Below are 20,566 nucleotides of genomic sequence, written 5' to 3' on the forward strand. Positions count from 1 at the left end.
ACAAATGCTTAATTAAGGAGGTGGTGTCTCTGCACCATCGTGATTTGGGGGGGGGCGGGAGGGGTGAACCTACCTGCTCTGCATGGGGTAGGTTTGGATCCTAACCTCACCCTGTGCTCTGGGCGGGGGTGAATTTCCCCCCCCTCACACGTTTTTGGTGCATGGAGGGGGGGGAGGGGGGCTGGATGCACCCTCCTGGTTCCCAGTGGTTTCAGTAAGGAGATGGGAGGGGGTGGGATGGATCCCAACCCCACCCTGATTTCTGGGGGGGCATTGGTAAAGAGGAGGGGGCTGGATCCCCCTGATCCTTACAGAGGGGCTGGATCCCTCTCCATTGCTCCCCGTGGGGGGGGTTATGGGGGAGCTGGATCCCCCCCCTTGCTCCCTGTGGGGGGGTTGGGGGTATGGAGAGGATGGATCCCCCCCTTGCTCCTTGTGATGGGGCTGGATTCCCCCCCCTGCTCCCCTTGGGGGGGGGGTTACGGAGGGGCTGGATTCCCCCCCCTGCTCCCCTTGGGGGGGGGGTTACGGAGGGGCTGGATTCCCCCCCCTGCTCCCCTTGGGGGGGGGGGTTACGGAGGGGCTGGATTCCCCCCCCTGCTCCCCTTGGGGGGGGTTACGGAGGGGCTGGATTCCCCCCCTGCTCCCCTTGGGGGGGGTTACGGAGGGGCTGGATTCCCCCCCTGCTCCCCTTGGGGGGGGTTACGGAGGGGCTGGATTCCCCCCCTGCTCCCCTTGGGGGGGGTTACGGAGGGGCTGGATCCCCACCCTCATGGAGGGACTGGATTGCCCCCCTTCTCCCCGTGGGGGGGGTTACAGAGGGGATGGATCCTCCCCCCCGCTCCCTATAGAGGGACTGGATACCCTCTGCTCCCCGTGGAGGGGGGGTTACGGAGGGGCTGGGTCCCCCCCTGCTCCCTGTGGATGCTGTGCCGGGGGGGGGTTATGGATTGGGATGGCTCCCACCCCATGGGATGCAGCCAGGGGAGGTATTTTTAGGGAGGTGTAAGGTGTGGCAGAGCACAGGGGGGGTGCGTGGAGCAGTGGGGGACACACACAGGGTGTCGTGGGAGTGGGTGTGGATGCAGGGATGTGCTGGGGAAGGGGTGCGGGCACCGACTGGGGGGACTGCACTGGTCTGGGAGTGGGGAGAAATGGCTGAGTTGGGGTGTTTGTGCCAGAATGGGGTTTATTTATTTCACATGTGCGGTGGATGGTGAACTGCTGGTTGGGTGGGTTGGGTTTTTTTTGGGGGTTGGTTGTTGGTTTTTTTTTTTTTTTTTTTTTTCCTCTCTGCGCTGCTCTGCTGCTTCCCCAGACCTGCATTCTCCGGCTGCAAAAACTGCAGGATGGGATTTTTTTATTTATTTAATTTTTTTTTTTTTTTCTCCCCCATCCTTCCGTGGCGATAGCAGTTTAATCAACCCTTGGGTGACCTCTACAGATAAACCCGCAGCTGCTGTGCTCCAGCACCTCACCTGGCACATGCAGCTGGGTGGGTTTAAGGTGGTGGTGGTAGGGGGGAATATTTTTAAAAGAAAATTAATGAAATTGGGGAGCTTGATGTGAGCTCTCGGGGACCTGCAAGCAGCAGGTGGCTTGGACAGGGGTGTGATTCTGGCTGGGTGTAGCTGGACCGGTCGTAAGCGAGCTGTGATGCTGTGCTTCGCGTCGGTGGCCGTGCCGTTGCCGCTGCCATCCATGGATGGTTGGATGTTCTCCTCCTCCATGAAGCGTCTGCCCAGGCGGTAGCTGCGGTGGAATGTTAATATACCACATGATCGTTAAAAACAGCGTGATTGCACCTTGCTGCAAAATCTGTTGCCTCCGTTTGCAGCGACGTTGAGAGCTGGTTTCTTTGGTGCTAGGGGGAACCAACACCCTCGCGATTCCATCATCTGGCTGCTGCAAACTGTCTCGCTGCTGATTTTGGGAGGGGGGAGACTGACAGTACTCGGTGTTTGGCGCTTGTGGATGCGAGATCTTGGCTTGTGCTTGCGAGATGTGATCTTACGTTGCCTGATAAATTCCTCTTGTAGTTCCCTTACTGAGTATTGTTCCGTACACCTTTTTTTTTTTTTTTTTTTTTTTTTTTTTTTTTTTTAGAAGGGAGAAGCTATATATTTCTTCCCCATCACTTAGGAAGGGTGCAAGAGGGAGGGCTTCAAGACGTTTCGCGGTGTTACCCATCACAGACATCTCCCGTGGGTTTTTTTTTTTTTTACATACGCTCAGCTGATCAGGAGCTATCTTCCCAGCCTAAAATATGATTTAATCCAACTCTGTGCTGAAGTTTGAATCACTGAGCCTACCTGGGATGGCTTTTAAGTCTAAATGTTTCTTTAACGTTAATCCCAACGACTTGAGTTATGCTAATACCCTTGGGAGAGATAACTTCAAGTGCTCTTCCTTTGGGAAGAAAGGCGTATGTTGAGGCCCTCTATCTCCAGTGAAGTCTTTGCTCTGATGCGAAAGGAACCGCTGATGGGGTATTTCCCACCGAAATCTATGGTTGCTATATTCTTCCTGCTGCAGATCAAGACAAACCAAGGTCTAGCCTGTCTGCGAGCCAGATGTCTTCGTGTAGCTCTCTTCCAAAGGAGCTGGAGATGGGTTCAAAGGAGCCCTTCAAAGGAGGCTGCTCACAAGACATCAAGATTCGTCAGTGGCTTAAAAAGAGGGGAGGGAGCGAACTTGCTGTCCTCCTGGTAAAATTAATATTGCTGATATAAAGGTGCCTGAGAAGTGCTCGCAGCTGAATTTCTGTGATTTATTGTTAACTTCATTTGAGGAGCCTGTGACTGTAATTCCTGGGTATACTCTACGTGGCTTAAATTAGGTCATTAACTATCCTAATAAGAGAAGCAGAAATGCCATAGTCTCCTGTAACCTGCAGCTCCGAGGGAGCGAGCAAGAGAGAGAGAGAGGAGATGCAGCCAGTTGGCCAAGAGCCCAGAGCTTCGTAGCTTGCAGCTGAATAAAAGGTGGGTGAATAGATGCAGGAGGATAAATTTGGTGAAATCGGGTACCGGCTGCGTCTTTGCTGGGAGGGTCCCGCCGTTGGGTGCCGTGGGACTTGCTGCTGGGATGTTGCGTTGGGGTGGTGGGAGCGAGGAGGGGTCGGAGAATCTTAGAATCGTTTAGGTTGGGAAAAGGCTGTCGAGTCCAACTGTAAGAGGAGAGAGAGACTGTTGAAATCTGGACTGTTGAAGGTTGTCCAAATCCTCACTGACGTTGCATTTCACAGGGGATTTTTCCGATAGCCGTGCCGGTCAGCGTGTGGCCGGTGGGTGCGTGGGGTTTTATTTTGGTTTTGAGGAATTTTTCTTTTGCTGCTGCTGTCCTGTTGGGACAGGAGCCACTTTCTACCCTGACTGCAACCACAAAGTGGGTTTTGTGGTTTGTCTGAGACAGCTGCTGCAGCTGTTAAGTTCGGCAGTGATGCTGGGCGCACTCTTGACCAGCTTAACGAAGATCAATGAAGATATGTTTATATACGCTAACATTATCTGGCAACATAAGAGCAGTGAGATGATACGGTTTGTGTGGATGGCAAGGCCGGCTTTTTATTCTGATTTAAAGGTATTTTCCTCCTGCCTTGTTCTTCCTAACCTATATTGGGTGTTTTGGACCTGTGATTATGGGTTATAACTGTATGAGTGGTAAGATGGCATCATCTTGAGGCAGGACTATAGGGCCTAGACCTGATGGTTGAGAAAGCTTCTCCAACCCATCAACTAGTTGTAGGGTTTCCAGCCGTTTTAAAGAATGTGGTTGAATTCCAGATCCCGTCCAAAATAATTTTTAGAAGTATTTTATGGAATGCCTGGCTTCTGAAAAATAGGAAAATAACATCTGCGCGTGCGTGATCAGTTTGACATCGGACCTCCTGGGTGTGTGTTGTCAAAGAGCCCTGCGTGAGGGCAGAGCCACTCGGGAGCGCAGTGCCGCTGATCGTAGGTCTGGTGCGTGTTTGTTTTGCTTGCTTGTTTACAGAGCTGCTCCTCCACCTCTTTAATATTAAAAAAAAAAAAAAAACCTGGTGAAATCTGGGACAATCCCAGCAGCCTTACTGTGCTTCACTATCTTTAGAGTTGTGGCTTTCAAGGGTTGAAAGCTGCCTTATTGCCTGTGGTTGTGATATCTACAACCCGTCTTTCAATTATGACTCCGAGTTTCCAAAATCCTTAAGCCGGGCCTGACAAGATCATAGACTCACAGAATGGTTTGGGTTGGAAGGGACCCGGAAGATCATCCGGTTCCAACCCCCCTGCCATGGGCAGGGATACCTTCCACTAGACCAGGTTGCTCAAAGCCTTGTCCAACCTGGCCTTGAACACCTCCAGGGAGGAAAAAAGGATGTCCGGGCTGTGTGTTGGGTCCTTCCTGACAGACTGAACTTTGCTGTGAAACCTTTCTTCCTAGAGAAACGATGGAGTCTTGTTTGCTGAAATATTTCAGCTTGGATTGGAGAAAGCATCAGAAAATGTGTTGCATGGACCAGTGTGACCCTTCTTCGATAGGAAGGTGGAGGAGGCCCCTTGCATCATGTAGGTCGTCTCTAAAGACAAGCCTGATGTCCTCAGGTAGAGCTCCAGGGAAGGATTAGTCTCAACTTTGTGCTTGTTCAAAGCTTTGTGAGGAGCTATCCCAGAGAATTGGGTGAATCCACAGTTCTGTAGCTGGATTTGAAGGTCTTGGCCAATATTTTGGTCTTGATCAAGTCCTTAAGCTGCGCGCCATCACCTCCTGCCACCATGTGGGAGTTGTCATCTGGGAAATGTTTGTGGGGTTGAAGTCTTGAGCTGCAGAAACCTGCAGCGTGTTGGTGTAGACAACTTCCTCTCCCTCCCCCCCCCCAAAGTAATTGCTTTAGATAGGAGCAGCTTCCTAAATCCCCGTTCCAGCAGCGTCCTGCTGTGGCTTCTCCTTCTTCAGGTCAACTGACCTGACCATTATCTCTCCTGGGTTAATCTGCTCTGATTGCTCAATCTGCAGTTACGTGGGTGAAGCTGAAGATCCAGGGCAAGTTTTTCTGGGTAAGTTTCTAGGTAAACTATAATCTAGATAGCAGACATCATGTCTCATGAGTAGGTATCTTTGGTTTAAGACCGGTTCGGGCAAGGCTCAAGTCCTCAAAACATTCTGGCAATCATATTAAGACCAAAGACTTGTGGTGTGTTGTTCCTCTTCTGAAAGATGAAGGTTATCTCTAGTAACTTGTGAATATACATGATTTAAAAAACAAATAAACAAACAAAATCCTTACCCAACGACCTCTAAACAAAAAGCCACAAACTGAAACGAAACCACTAAATACAACCAAGAAGTCTATAGGGACTGGGCTGATTCCAGGAGTAAAAATGATGTAGAATCTGGTAAGGCTGCAACTTCCCTGACGGTGTGGCAGAGCCGTGGAGGGGACTGGCTCCGAGGGATGGATCGTAAATCATCAGGTGGAGGATTTTTAGGCTTGACCGTAGCCGCTCTCACCGTACAGCAGTGGTTTTACGGCATGCTTGTTTGGACGTGTTTACCCCAGATAATAAATATCAGCGAGAACTTCATTTTGGCTGCTGATTAAGATCACTACAAGTGTTACGATGACCTCTTCCCTCCAGTACCTTTTAAAAAATAATTTCTTCTTCCTGTCTTCAGCAGCCATGCTCTCCCTCCTGCATTTTTGCTTCAGTGATTATTTCCTTACATGCTCTAGATAACGCATTGAACCTACACCTTTCCTCTTCCTCCTCTGACTCTTTGCAAAAATAAACATTTCTGCTGTCACACTTTCTTTCTTTTTTTTTTTTTTTTTTTTTTTTCCTCTTTGCAACTAATCCAGGCTGGCTATTTTTAATTCCAGTTGCCAAGAAGCGAGCGAGGGAGAAATGTACTCCAGGTGCTGAAGGGAAGAAGTGGAGCGCTCTCTAGACAGCACCGTGCCCTTGGAATTAGTCGTCGCTCCTTAAATTGCTCGCAGGAACCCCCAAAGCTGGTTTTCTCCGTTTACCAGCTCCTGGCTAGCAGTGAAAGCACCGCATTGTGCTGTTACAATGGGAGGTGCCTCGTTTCTCAAATTCTTCATCCCTCGCTGTTTCTTTGGCCTTAATAGATCTGGGGATTGTATTTATTTTCCTCCTTTTGCTGCTGGGGCTGCTCCTGCCCTTTAAAGCGACCTCACAAACAGCCCTGCGAGAGGCAGGCCTGATGGATGCCCAGTTTTTCGAGATTTAAATACATGGCTCCGATTTTTCAGGACTGACCCAGCTGGTTGGAGGGCAACTGGATATCCTCATCTCTGTGCACCCAAATGGGGGGAAAAAAAAAAATTGTTTTCAAATTGTTAAAGTATTTTTAAACAATAAATGAGAAGAAGATGGATACGGGCGGAGAGGACTCATTAACTGTGACGTGTAGTAACCCAGTGGTGTAATTCGGGGAGCAGAGACCGCTGTTCCTGCAGTGAAAGATGTGGAAATTTTTGATTGTTGATTAACGTCTCATAAAACTTGCAGCAAATGAGGCCTGAAATAGACTGTCAGAGGGAGAAGGCTTTGCTTATTGTATTTTACAGACAGCGTGATCTAGAAGGTTTTGCTCCTGGATTGAACATTGATTGGAAGTTATGTTTCTGGTGTGGAGCAGAGCTTTTCTGACTTCGGGTTAATGTTAGAGTTTGCTCGTTAGTGCCGACTTTTTAAAACACAGATTGTCTGTGAGGAAAAGCCTTGCCGGAAGGGAGGGAGGGGTGTAAGGAGGGGGGGGGGGGGATTAGCAATATCTGGGCTTGAATGTGGCATAGAGGAATTATGCCTGGGGGCTGGCCAGTGTCATGGCCACCAGTGACTTAGCCAGCCTTGGATCAGTCGATACCTGACCTAAGGGTGACTTGCAGGCTGCTCTTTTCTTGTAGTGCACTGCATAGGGACCGGGGGTTGTAAATTTGAGTAAAAACCTCAGAAACATTCAATAAAAATGCAGTGTTGCATACCGAAAGTTAAAATTTCTGACCTCGCTGTAGGATGGGCATATTCTGCATCTGTGTACATGGAATCACTGAATGGTTTAGGTTGGAAGGGACCTTGATGATCATCTAGTCCCACCCCTTGCCCTGGGCAGGGATACCTTCCACCAGCCCAGGTTGCTCCCAGCCCCGTCCAACCTGGCCTTGAACACCTCCAGGGATGGGGCAGCCACAGCTTCTCTGGGCAACCTGCGCCAGTGCCTCACCACCCTCAGTGTAAAACATTTCATCCTAATATCTGATTCAAATCTCCCCTCTGTCAGTGTCAAACCGTTCCCCCTTGTTCCCCTCCCTGATCAAGAGCTCCCCCCCCAGCTTTCCTGGAGCCCCCTTAGGCACTGGAAAGGGGCTCGAAGGTCTCCCCGGACCCTTTTCTTCTCCAGGCTGAACAACCCCAATGCTGTTCCCGTTCTACAGATGGGAAGAGAATAGACCTCAAGGTGTCAAAAGTTATGCAGTAAAATTATACCGGAGTCTTGAATATCAGCTCTCTGGGCCGTGACTGGTTTTGACCATGCAGTCTCCTTCCTCTTTACCACCTTGAAGTACAGAAACATCTCAGAATTGAAGCTAGCCCCTACAGAAAACGCACGTGCCTGGTCCATTTGTGCTCTTGTCAGATGCACGCGGTTTCTGGGCTGCCTCTTCCCGAGGTGATGACATTTCTCTGTCTGCCTCGTTGCATTTTTATTGATCTTCCCTCTCTGCTCTGCGCTCTGCTTGAATGTAAATGACTTCCACGGGCAACGTGTTTGGAAACCCAAGCTTTTTACCGTCCAGAAACGTTACTTACTCTGAGAATTGAAGCTATAGTATTATGATTTTTATTGATCTTTCTGTAGCACTTCTTACAGGCCTGAGAGCACTCCGCACGCTGTTGGGAGAGATCATTGAGGTAGATGGAAAAGTGCAATCGCTTATTGACTGCAATGTGGAAGCTTCAGAAGAGAGGGACGGACAACAGGGTGTGCGTAAACAACGGTGAAATTTTGGTTGCTAGAGTCAACCCACAGCCCATCTGGGGTGTTTAGACAAATAGTCACTCCTTGAAGTCTAAATCATACAATCATGGAATAGTTTGAGTTGGAAGGGACCTTTAAAGACCATGCAGTCCAACCTGCTGCCATGGGCAGGGACATCTTCCACCATACCAGGTTGCTCAGAGCCCCATCCAACCTGGCCTTGAATACCTCCAGGGATGGGGCAGCCACAGCTTCTCTGGGCAACTTGAGAAGCTTTGGGCAACCTTTCCACCCTCACAGGAAAGAATTTCCCTGACAGTGTGCTGAGATGCAGAGATACACGTGGACTCAAAAGGGAAAATGAGACCCCACCTGGAGTACAGCGTCCGGCTCTGGAGCCCCTGACATAGGAAAGACATGGACCTGCTGGAGCATGTCCAGAGGAGGCCACAAAGATGATCAGAGGGCTGGAGCATCTCTGCTGTGAGGACAGGCTGAGAGAGTTGGGGGTGGGGAGAAGAGAAGGCTCCGGGGAGACCTTATTGCAGCCTTCCAGCACCTAAAGGGGCTGCAGGAGAGCTGGGGAAGGACTTTGTAAAAAGGCATGTAGTGATAGGACGAGGGGGAATAACTTCAAACTGGAAGAAGGTAAACTTAGATTAGATATGAGGAAGAAATTTTTCACTTTGAAGGTGGTGAGGCACTGGCCTGGAGAAGCTGTGGCTGCCCCATCCCTGGAGGTGTTCAAGACCAGGTCAGATGGGGATCTCTGAGCAACCTGGGCTGGCGGGAGATGTCTCTGCCCATGGCAGGGGGGTTGGAACTTGATGATCTTCCAGGTCCCTTCCAACCTAAATCATTCTATGACTCTATGATTCTATGCTACTTCTTGACGAGCCTGTCTTGCTTCCTTTTGGTATGCTGGGTTGGTTTTTGGACACGAAAAAAAAAAAAAAAAACAAACCATCTGTTAAATTAGTCAGGTTGAGGAACGCGTCTCAAGCTGGCCAAGCAGCGCACTGAGCGCACACGCAAGGCTTTGGAGGATATATGGATGTATCATCGGTTTTATTAGTAATTAAGCTGTCTCTTAAGTACTTTCTGAATCCTGTTGCCGACCTGAAGTTGGCTTTCTGGATGCTGTTGATTCTGCTTCATAAGCTTCTTTGCTCCCTTTAATCTAACGTGTGCATCTGTGAATCCACGTCCCCTCAAAGGAGAAATCCTGTGGAGCATTCTCCACGTGCCTGGTGCTTTGCGGTGGCTGAGGCTTTACAAAAAAAAAAAAAAAATCAGAATAACAAAAACACAAACACCTCTTACTTTGGCAACATTTAATGTGGTCAGGAACATTTGGGAAAAATTAGAAAAAAATAAGAAAACCACCAAGCAGAAAAATGGCTGTTTGGAGCCGAGGAGTTGAGGGATTTGCTTGCACGCGTCTCTGAGCAGATTGGTGGGCTCTTGGCGAGGCGTGTGGTTTTCATCCACTTCCCAGAAAAGCAGTGGGATTTGGGGGAAATGAGCACGGGGGGAGGGGGGGTGGTTCGTGGGGACTGCTGGACTGTGATTCCCTGCTTTGCATCCGCTTGACGAAGCGTGACCTCTGCTATTTGGGGTGGGTTGGTTTTTTCTGGAATTGAGATCATCTTTAGGCCCTCGCCAGAATTAAATCTGGTGGCTGTGCAGAGGAGGGGGCAGGTTGGGTCCCCATGGTCCCTGGTAGCCTGGAATGTTGTGGGTATCACAAAAAGGGAAGGGGAAGAACAAGAGGTTGCTTAAGTTATAGTAGCCACCTTCTGGTGGCTGTCTCAAGGACATCCGCAGTGCTGGCACCTGAAGGACTCATTCCCATGGTGAGCTTTCTTTTTAGTGCAGTTTTCCTTTCCAAGGTAGGAAACATAGAATCATAGAATGGTTTAGGTTGGAAGCGACCTGGAAGATCATCGAGTTGCAACTCCTCTGCCATGGGCAGGGACACCTCCCACCAGCCCAGGTTGCTCCAAGCCCCGTCCCACCTGGTCTTGAACACCTCCACGGATGGAGCTTCCACAACTACTCTGGGCAACTTGTTCCAGTACCTCACCACCCTCACAGTCAAAAATCTAATATCTAATATTAAAAGAAATCTAATATCTAATCTAATTCTCCTTTCCTCCAGTTTGAAGCCATTCCCCCTTGTCCTATCACTACATGCCCTTGTAAAAAGTCCTTCCCCAGCTCTCCTGGAGCCCCTCTAGGGACTGGAAAGCTGCTATAAGGTGTCCCCAGAGCCTTCTCTTCTCCAGGCTGAACAACCCCAACTCTCAGCCTCTCCTCACAGGAGAGGTGCTCCAGCCCTCTGATCATCCTTGTGGCCCTCCTCTGGCCCCGCTCCAACAGGTTCATGTCTCTCCTATGTTGGGGGCTCCAGAGCTGGATGCAGTACTCCAGGTGGGGTCTCACCAGAGCAGAGTAGGGGGGCCGAATTCCCTCCCTCGACCTGCTGGCCACGCTTCTGATGCAGCCCAAGATACAGTTGGCCTTCTGGGCTGCGATCGCATGTTGCCGGCTCACGTCAAGCTTCTCATCCATCAGCACTCCCAGGAAGGAGACTGAGGTCTGAGTGATTTGAAACCCATCCCCTTTGCAACATCGCCACTGGGTTTTTTTGCCTTTCTTCTTTATGGCAATATATCTCCATGCTTATTTGAAAGGCGATGCTTCCTCTACGTCTCTGGTTCCTAAGAAACCTTCCCTTCATCTTTTAGCCCTCTACCTAGGACCTGCTCTGGGACATAAGAGCAGGCATATCTCTGTATGCCAGTCTACCTCCAGAATTAGTGTCCTTTTTAGATTATTAGTGTCATTTTTAGAGCTTTTTTTTTTTTTTTTCCTCTGCCTGGATTTGGGGAGAGCAGGACGGTGCTTCTTTGCTTCCTCGCACGACGCAGGACTTGCCATTTAGAAGGATCTCCATCCAGAGTTATGCATTGGGACTTGACATTTAGAATCACTGAATGGTTTGTGTGGGACGAAACATTAAAAGACTGTCTAGTCCAACCTGCTGCCATGGACAGAGGCATCTTCAACTAGAACAAGTTCTTAGACCCCCGTCCAACCGGGCCTTGAACACCTCCAGGGATGCGGCAGCCACAGCTTCTCTGGGCAACCTGCGCCAGGGGCTCACCACCCTCAGCATAAGAAACATCAACCTTGCATCTAGTCCTCCTTGTGCTATCACTACAGGTGCTATTAAAGTCTGTCCCCATCTTTCTTAGAAGCCCCTTTTAAGTATGAAAAGGCCACAATTTAGCAGGATGTCCTCAGAAGGATCTCCATCCAGAGGTATGCATTGGGACTGACTGAGCAGTGACCACCAAAGGTCTGTTTCTGGAGAAGGCTGTGGGCAGACGGTTGCTCTCCTTGTGCTCCGAGCTGCGTTGATGGCACTGGAACAAGTTGCCCAGGGAAGCTGTGGAAGCTTCATCCCTGGAGGTGTTCAAGGCCAGGTTGGACGGGGATCTCTGAGCAACCTGGGCTGGTGGGAGGTGTCCCTGCCCGTGGCAGGGGGGTTGGACTGGATGGTCTTTAAGGTCCCTTCCCACCTAAACCATTCTATGATTCTATGACTGATGAAGCTCCAGCTCTGGTGCAGCGGTGAGGTGCTGGACCTCTGTGGGGCTTCCTGATGCAGGCTGGGCCCTGTGTGGATGAGAAGCTCTCCTTGCTGGTTCCTTAGCAGGTTCCGCTGGGGTGAAGGTCTTGCATTGCTCTATTGGCAACCTCCTGCGCCAATGATGCCAGGACCCGAGTAGCTTGCATCACGATGAGCGTGTCCCTAATTGAGTGTGACTTGCTGAAATTGAGCAGCGGGGTGGCAAAAGCGCCCAGGAAGCTCTTTATTGTTTTTAATTTCACATTAAAAGGACTTTCAATACACCCCCTGCCCCACCCAAAGCCGCAGAGAGCGTTCAGTTCCCCGCTTCCACCTTCTGTGCTGCTTTCAAGAGATGCTGTCGAATCTGTCAGAGCTCCCAACAGCACTGCTGTAAGGGAAAAATTGCAAATGAATACATCAACACTGCTTTCATTTTGAAGCCTTTTCTTTTCCCCTTCTAATTCTGCATATCTCACATCTCCTTAATGTCACCTTGAGGAATCTATATTGTAGTGTGGCTGTTCAGCGCAGTGGGTCATATGTGTGGAAGTAGGTGGAGCATTGGCTCAAAAAATATCCCGCCCTTGAAAAAAAACCCCCACGGTGGTTTAGAGAACACCTTAGCACATTTTCTGTTTTAGTCACTTCTATTTTTTTTTTTTTTTTTGTAGTAAGAAATTCTCTAGGATTTTGTTCAAGATAAGTAATGTGCCAGGAACTTCAAACCATGACAAGTGCCTCTGCAGTAATTATTTGTCTGTCAAACCTGAGCTTGCCTAAGCAATGCAACCTTCCTTCTTCAGCCGGAAGGGAGAAGGTGCGTGGACGGCGTTGTTCGTTAAAAAGAGAAGTGGGAATAGGCCCTGTAAGAAGAGGAGACTGACACTGAATGTATTGATCGGGGTTTTAAAGGCACCTGGATTGAGAAGGTACAATGTCTGCCTTACGCAAAATCTCTTCTGGAAATTCAACAACTTGCTTGTTGTAGCTTTTTCTTAGAATCACTGAATGGTTTGGGTTGGAAGGGACATCTAAAGGCCATCGAGTCCACCCCCCTGTCCTGGGTAGGGACACCTCCCCCCAGCCCAGGTTGCTCAGAGCCTTGTCCAACCTGGCCTTGAACACCTCCAGGGATGGGGCAGCCACAGCTTCTCGGGGCAACCTGAGCCAGGGGCTCACCACCCTCCTTGGGAAAAAAAATTCGTCCGAATATCTAATCTAAATCTCCCCTCTTTCAGTGTCAAACCGCTCCCCCTCATCCCATCGCACCCCTCCCTGATCCAGAGTCCCTCCCCAGCTTTCCTGGAGCCCCTTTAGGCACTGGAAGGGGCTGGAAGGTCTCCGCGGAGCCTTCTCTCCTCCAGGCTGACACCCCCCCCCACCTCTCCCAGCCTGTCCTCCCAGCAGAGGGGCTCCAGCCCTTGCAGGATCTCGGTGGCCTCCTCTGGCCCCGCTCCAGCAGGTCCATGTCTCTCCTGTGCTGAGGCCCCCAAACTGGAGGCAGTACTGCGGGGGGGTCTCCCCAGAGCAGAGCGCAGCAGAGGGGCACAATCCCTCACGGTGAGCTTCTCATCCATCAACACCCCCAAGTCCTTCTCCTCAGGGCTGCTCTCCATCCGTTCTCTGTCCTGCCTGGATGTGGGCAGGGGATTGCCCCAACCCATGTGCGGGACCCTGCCCTTGCCCTTGTTGAGCCCCATGAGGTTCACACGGGCCCAGTTTTTGAACCTGCCCAGGTCCCTTTGGATTGCATCCTGTCCCTCAGGCATGACAACCGCACCACTCAGCTTGGTGTCGTTAAGAATAAAGAATACATTAAGAATAAATGATTTCTTGGCAAATCCCTGCTTCTCTGCATCACCTCTCCTTCTAGTCTGATGTTCTTCACCGCTGCTTTTCTTTACCATGGGTCGGGCATCCAAGTTGAGTCAAGGCTCCTGACAAAAGCAGCTCTCTTATGAATCGTCTTAACAGCGTCAAAAAGTAGAGTTTTGTACTGGAGGATGAAAAGTCATGTCTGGGAACAGGGTTGGCTTTTCACTACTAAAAGCAGAGCACAGAATGAGGTTGAGGAGAGCTTGTGTGGAGAAGACTGTAGGAGGAACATAGGATAATGGGGTAGGGACAAACTAGGGCTTGTTTTGTCGTCTCCACAATTCCCCAGGTTGTCTTCTGAAAACTTGATGCTCCAACCAGGAGACTAATACAAACCCTTGGTAGAAACCAAGCTTGGTGTGCAGGAGGAACAGGTTTGGCAGCGGAACCCTCTGTTGTCTGATGCTCCTCTACGTAGGAAGCATCTGATCCAGACCTGTAAGCCACAGGTTATGTTTGTCTCGTACTGATAGGCATACTTGTGAATGTTCCTGTCTATTAAACGTGAAGCTGTTAAAAGTTGCTCCAAGAATGGATCAAAAGATGGTTAGAGGCAGTGCTCCAAAACACGAAAGAAAGTTTTCCTGGAGTTTAGGGGCAGCGGCTGTCCGTTTCTGATGCCATCCTCTCCATTTCTGATGCCATCCTCTCATAAACAGCTTTGCTTGATCTTACCTGAATATGGATGAGCTTTCCATCAGCTCTTGCCCGTGCAGCACTGCGGGTGTTATTTGACTGTTCCTCGAGCGCGTTACTTTAGTGAATCAACGTGTCTTGTAAGCAAATGGAGGGGCCTGTAGCCATTTGAATCTTGAGGTGCCTCTCCTTTTAGCAGTAGAGAAAATATTAAAAATCTGTATATGTACTTTCTGATATTCCTGGCATATGTCTCTCCATCTGCACTTAGAGCACGTGGATGATGTGGCTAAAAACACACTTGCAGATAACGCTGTATAAATTTTCCCCATGTGCAGTGCAAATATCTTTCATTAAGACTTTTAAATAAGGAGAAACCAACCTTTCGGGGGTATGATTTTGCAGGAATCATAGAATCATGGAATGGTTTAGGTTGGAAGGAACCTGGTAGATCATCCAGTTCCAACCCCCTGCCATGGGCAGGGTCATCTCCCACTAGACCAGGTTGCTCCCAGCCCCATCCAACCTGGCCTTGAACACCTCCAGGGATGGGGCAGCCACAGCTTCTCTGGGCAACCTGCGCCAGTGCATCACCACCCTTGAATTGAACAATTTCTGCCTAATATCTAATCTAAATCTACCTTTTTCCAGCTTGAAGCCATTCCCCCTCGTCCTATCACTACATGCCCTTGTAAAAAGTCCCTCCCCAGTTCTCCTGTAGCCCCTTTAGGGACTGGAAGGCTGCAATGAGGTGTCCCCAGAGCCTTCTCATCTCCAGGCTGAACAACCCCAACTCTCTCCCCAGCAGAGATGCTCTAGCCCTCTGATCATCCTTGTGGCCCTCCTCTGGCCTCGTTCCAACAGGTCCATGTCTTTCTTATGTCGGGGGCTCCAGAGCTGGATACCTACACATAAAGCAAGTCTACTCAGGCACTATGGATGTCTTGTGTCTCATGGTATAGCCACGTGCTTCAAAGCACCCTACCCTACCAGTGGATGATGACAAGGCGAGCCTTCGGAATGGAAGCGTGCTTACCTTGCGTTAGGGTGGAGAACTGCAAGCATCGTGCATAGCTGCCCGTACAGTCAAATCCCAAACAAAAAATACTTCATTTTGGCAGCCTGGGGTTAGGTGCTGCACGTGAGTTTCAAAGCTAAATAGGTTGAGCTTCAGAGTAGTGCCTCTGTGTTTCACTCTCCACTGCTGAGACTTGAATTCCGATGCCCTTCTGATCCTTTTCACGGAAATTAAAGATGCAAAATACCTAAATGGGGATAATTGAGGCTGGAGTGGTGTATTTAGTATTCTAGTGCCATGAACACATGTCCCGGAGTTGGTTTCGTTCTGGAAGAGTTGTGAGCTTGGAAGAGGGACCTACAGAGGCTAGTGGGGAAGGCAGCAAATCTGCACATCAAAGTAATTAAAGGTTATCAATGACTCATATATCACCCTTCACCTACGTAACTGTGATATGAGTGGTTGCTTTCTCTTTTGTGATGCATTTCAGACTATCCTCGAATCATAGAATGGTTTGGGTGGGAAGGGACATCAAAGGCCATCTAGTCCAACCCCCTCCCATGGGCAGAGACACCTCCCACCAGCCCAGGTTGCTCAGAGATCCCCGTCCAACCTGGCCTTGAACACCTCCAGGGATGGGGCAGCCACAGCTTCTCGGGGCGACCTGCACCAGGGGCTCACCACCATCACAGTGAAAAATTTCTTCCTAATATCTAATCTAAATCTCCCCTCTTCCAGCTTGAAGCCATTCCCCCTCGTCCCATGGCTCCCCTTCCTGATCCAGAGTCCCTCCCCAGCTCTCCTGGAGCCCCTTTAGGCACAGGAAAGGGCTCGGAGGTCTCCGTGGAGCCTTCTCTTCTCCAGGCTGACCCCCCCACCTCTCCCAGCCTGTCCTCCCAGCAGAGGGGCTCCAGCCCTCGCAGCATCTTGGTGGCCTCCTCTGGCCCCGCTCCAACAGGTCCACGTCTCTCCTGTGCTGAGGCCCCCGAGCTGGAGGCAGCACTGCAGGGGGGCCTCACCAGCGCACCCATATCCCGCGTGACAGAAATCATTTAACCCTTGGGATTATCTCGGCGTTTTCAGCTCCCATCCCAAGGAGGGCCTTTGACTTTAGTGTCTGCGTGGCAGGAAAGCGGCAGTCACGTCACTACTTTCATCTTGTCTCCAGTCATTCAACTTGATCTCGTGTGGCTACTGGGATCTTGCCTCACAGCAGAATCTTTTTTTTAACAAAATGCTGTCTTAGCTCTAGAATACTTGTTTTTTTCCTTGATTCTTCAGTCTATTGACATCTTCAAGTCAGCGCTCAAAGTGCTGACCTACAGTTCTGAATACAGGCACGGGATTAATCCCAAAGTGATGAGCGACTTATGTGTGTTCATCTTGAGGTCGTGACACTGGAATTAAGAATATTTGGGGTATGTTCTCATTCCGTCTCACTGTGCTGATTGTTTTACAAATAGAGATCAAGTAATTTTTAGCCAGAGATTTGAAAGGCTAGAAGTTTTCTGGTAATCTAATTTGATTGAAATAACTAAAGGATACCATGCTAAGATACCAAAACTGAGTTTAATGTCTCCCAGGTACGTGAGCGCACTCCTCCAGTGCATTTGTGTGGTTATGGCTTGCTCCGATTGCAGTATATCGTGGCTAAACCCTAAAAAACCAAACTGCCTCAGGTGGGATTTGTTGCAGAATCACATCACGGCAGCCTTAAAACCTTGATGTTTGGTACCCTGAAGGCCATCCACCTGCCCTAGATGGAGCACAGTCCCTGCCTCCCTGAAATGGGGAATAAAGTGGGGGTTTTGGGGTCCTGTCAGCTGCCCTGCCTTTTAGCTGCAGATTCCCACACGTCTCCATGGGATGGTCGGTATGAGGGACCGGGAACATCGTACGGTGTCAGTGCTGAGCCGTGTTGGAGATTGACTTCTGTTGCGAATCTGGACTGGTATGAAACCACTATATCTGTTTGAGGGAAGTGTCTGAGATACCCAGAGAAGCTGTGGCTGTCCCATCCCTGGAAACATTCCAGGCCAGGTTGGACGAGGCTCTGAGCAACCTGGTCTAGTGGAAGATGTCCCATGGCAGGGGGGTTCGACTAGATGGCCTTTAGAGGTCCCTTCCCACCCAAACCATTCTACGTAATGCCCTAGGCTTGGGCTCAGGCATGAATTCAGGAGGGAAAGGAACCAAAATAGGATTGTTTATACCAAGCTGGAGCAACAGTTTCCTAGCCCTGTCTCCTGACATTTGACCCTGTCTTCATCTTCTGTGGTCCTGGGAGATCAGCACGTAGCAACCACAGCTCTGGGTTCCCGACTTTATGTAGCTGCAAAGGGTTTTGTGAGCAATGGTAGAGCTTTTAAGGGGACTGGACTCTGGCAGGATGGCGTAAAGAAAAGGCGAGCATTTTTGGTGATCCTAGTGCCCTCTTAACAAAGCTCTAGTACATATCCTGACTGTTTTGGGAGCACATGTACTTAAATATCTTTGAGGGGAATATCTCCTAATGGTTTAAATATCAGCTCTTAAATATTGCTAAGTATCCTTTATTTTCCCATTCCCTAAGTGATAATTTAATCCTACAGTTTGCTGAAATATAATTGCCATGCTCTTCTGCGAGCAGACTCTTGGAAGATCTTTATCCTGGAGCTATGCAAAGGCTGGTTATCTCCTGGTTTTTAAAGGCAGCCTTTGTGGGAGGCAAAGGCACAGCTCCCTCCGAGAGGTAGAAGGTGACCTTCCCTTCCTCGTTAGCTCTCTAGCGTGGGCACAAACTAGCGGCTATAATGAAGTTATGGCCAAGGTAACTTGGTCCACAGCATTCAAAGGTGCATGCAGAGAGTGTTTCATACTGTTAAGTATCCCAGGCATGTTATCAAAGGAACCGTCTCATCAGGAAGGCAAGGAGTTGGCTGCTGGAAGACAAAATCCAATTAACTTGGGGGTTGGACTAGATGACCTCCAGAGGTCCGTTCCAACCCTGATCATTCTGTGATTCTGTAACTGTAGTGATCATAGAATAGAATAGAACCATAGAATTGTCTAGGTTGGAAGAGACCTTTAAGATCATCGAGTCCAACCATCAACCTAACACCTCCAAAATCACCACTCAACCATGTCCCTCAGCACCACGTCTACCCGTCTTTTAAATACCTCCAGGGATGGCGACTCCACCACTTCCCTGGGCAACCAAGGGAATCGATGATCAATGGCAATCAATTAAAAACTGCACTCCCTGGACTATGAAACTCTAAGAACATCCGCCTTTGAGGCAAGACGTGGCTGTTTGAGCCAGTTTGACGATGTTACCTTTTAACTTAACTGGCTTAAGCTTAGGAAGAACTTGTGGCTACATGAAACTTTAGACCTGTTTTGACTCGAGCAGCGTCCTTGCTGAGTGATCTACCCACTTCAGGGTCCTGTCATCATTCTAATTTCTAATTCATCCCTAATTCTAATACATCCCTAAGAGGTGTTTAGACTGGGAATGGAAAGGCGCAAATGTTCAAGAGGGCTACATAGGCCTACAAAGGTCTGTCAAAGAACAAGGGTCAGCAGGTAGAAGATAAGAAAAGGATGAGCAGTAAACGAGTTAAGCCCTATATAGGTGATAAGTAGTAGGGACAAGGTGGTGTGTCAGGAAGACAGGATTGATTGGCAAAGTAGAAATGTGGGGGGAAAACCAGCGTAAGTGTGGCATTAATACAGAGGGACATAAACTAGCAAGAAGAAAAATGGATGTGAAGGAGGGAGAGGATGCTCCAGGCTATGCTATCGAAGTTGCGTGCAGTGAGAGGGACACGGAGGCTTTTTGATAGTGATTAGGAATGAAGTGGAGCACGGGCTGAGGAAACACAGTGGAGTTTGGAGCGGTTGCGATGAGGACATGGACAGCACTTCTGTTCCCGAGTGGCTTCTGGGTTCCTAAACGATATTTGTATTTAATGCATTGCCTTTACCCCTTAAACGCAACTCTGAGAGAAACCATTTGGGTAGAATGGTGAAAGCATAAAACATAAAAATATTCCAGCAAAACTTAATTCAGGGAGAATATAGGGAGATTTAATGTCTCTTCTGGGTTTGGGGTTTTTATTTTAGACGTTCTTGTCCTGGAAAGTCGTGCAATTAGGAATGCCTTCAAGATATTTGGTTAGGCAGTGCACAAATATCTGAGCTTAAGAGTTGCTGCCCTGGAGATTTGCCTGAAGTGGTGGGATCTAGAGAGGACCGGACAAACTTTGTAAGCGAGAGTGTTGCATGGGTCTTTTGCAGTAGTAGCAAATATTTCCTGTAGTAACGTAAATGTGTAATACCCCTTTTTGCATCAATAAGGTTTACAGCAGGAACTGCTGCAGCAAGAACAACATATACCTCAGTACAAACGTATCCCACTATACCAGTACGGTGTATACTGCTGTCAAAATTAGACAGGGGTGGTGTAGGGGGAAAAATTATTATAAATTAATTTCGTCTGCCCCAGAGGCATGCAGACAGGCTCCAGCTGAAGCCTGCTGTGGGTCACTGGGTGGACTGGAGTTAACCGTGACTTGGAATAATTTGCCTCATACGAAGTGTCGTTTAAACTCTTTGGGAAATGCTCTTTGCATCTGCTCATGCAGACACTCTTACGAAAGATAACATCCTCTTAGCTTGGGAAGAATGCAATGTATGATTGCTTTGTAAGCAAAACCAAAGGCAGTGGAAGACTTCGGGTGAATGTTTGAAGGTTTCCATACGTCATGTATGAAGAAGCTCTGTCTACGGGGTTAACAAATCGATATTGCTGCTAGCTTTCTTCTCTGCAGTTGCAATTTTCTACTCAAGGGAGTGGAAATAACATAACCAACTCTACTTCATTTCTCGAGGTGAAATGTCCAGGGTAACTCCCGAGTGCTCATCTCCGCTTTGCTGCGTGGCCGGTATTTTGCTGGAAGTCGCTGTGCTCTCAGCTCTTTCGCCTGAGTTGCTGTTAACGATACAGTTGGCGTTAGTGTTTGACAGAGTTGAGGGGGGTCAGCCTGGAGAAGAGAAGGCTCCGCGGAGACCTCCGAGCCCCTTCCAGTGCCTAAAGGGGCTCTGGAAAGCTGGGGAGGGAGGGACTCTTGATCAGGGAGGGGAGCCATGGGACGAGGGGGAATGGTTTGACACTGAAAGAGGGGAGATTTAGGTGAGATATTAGGAAGAAATTCTGGGCTGTGCAGGTGGTGAGCCCCTGGCGCAGGTTGCCCCGAGAGGTGGTGGTTGTCCCATCCCTGGAGGTGTTCAAGGATGCATTGGACAGGGCTTGGAGCAACCTGGGCTGGTGCAGATGTTCCTGCCCATGGCAGGGGGTTGGAACTGGATGGTTTTTACAGTCCCTTGCAACCCAAACCCTTCTGTGATTCTATGATCCTGAACGGTTGAGA

At 49.3% G+C, this 20,566-nt stretch overlaps 1 protein-coding gene across 1 annotated transcript in view; it reads left to right on the forward strand.

Annotated features, from left to right (window-relative positions):
• ARHGAP39 (Rho GTPase activating protein 39) overlaps positions 1–20,566 on the forward strand; it is a 174,886-nt gene that overhangs the window by 513 nt on the left and 153,807 nt on the right. The window lies entirely within an intron of this gene.

Source organism: Vanellus vanellus (genome assembly GCF_965231255.1).
Source record: "Vanellus vanellus genome assembly, chromosome: 2".
Classification (NCBI taxonomy): Eukaryota; Metazoa; Chordata; class Aves; order Charadriiformes; family Charadriidae; genus Vanellus; species Vanellus vanellus.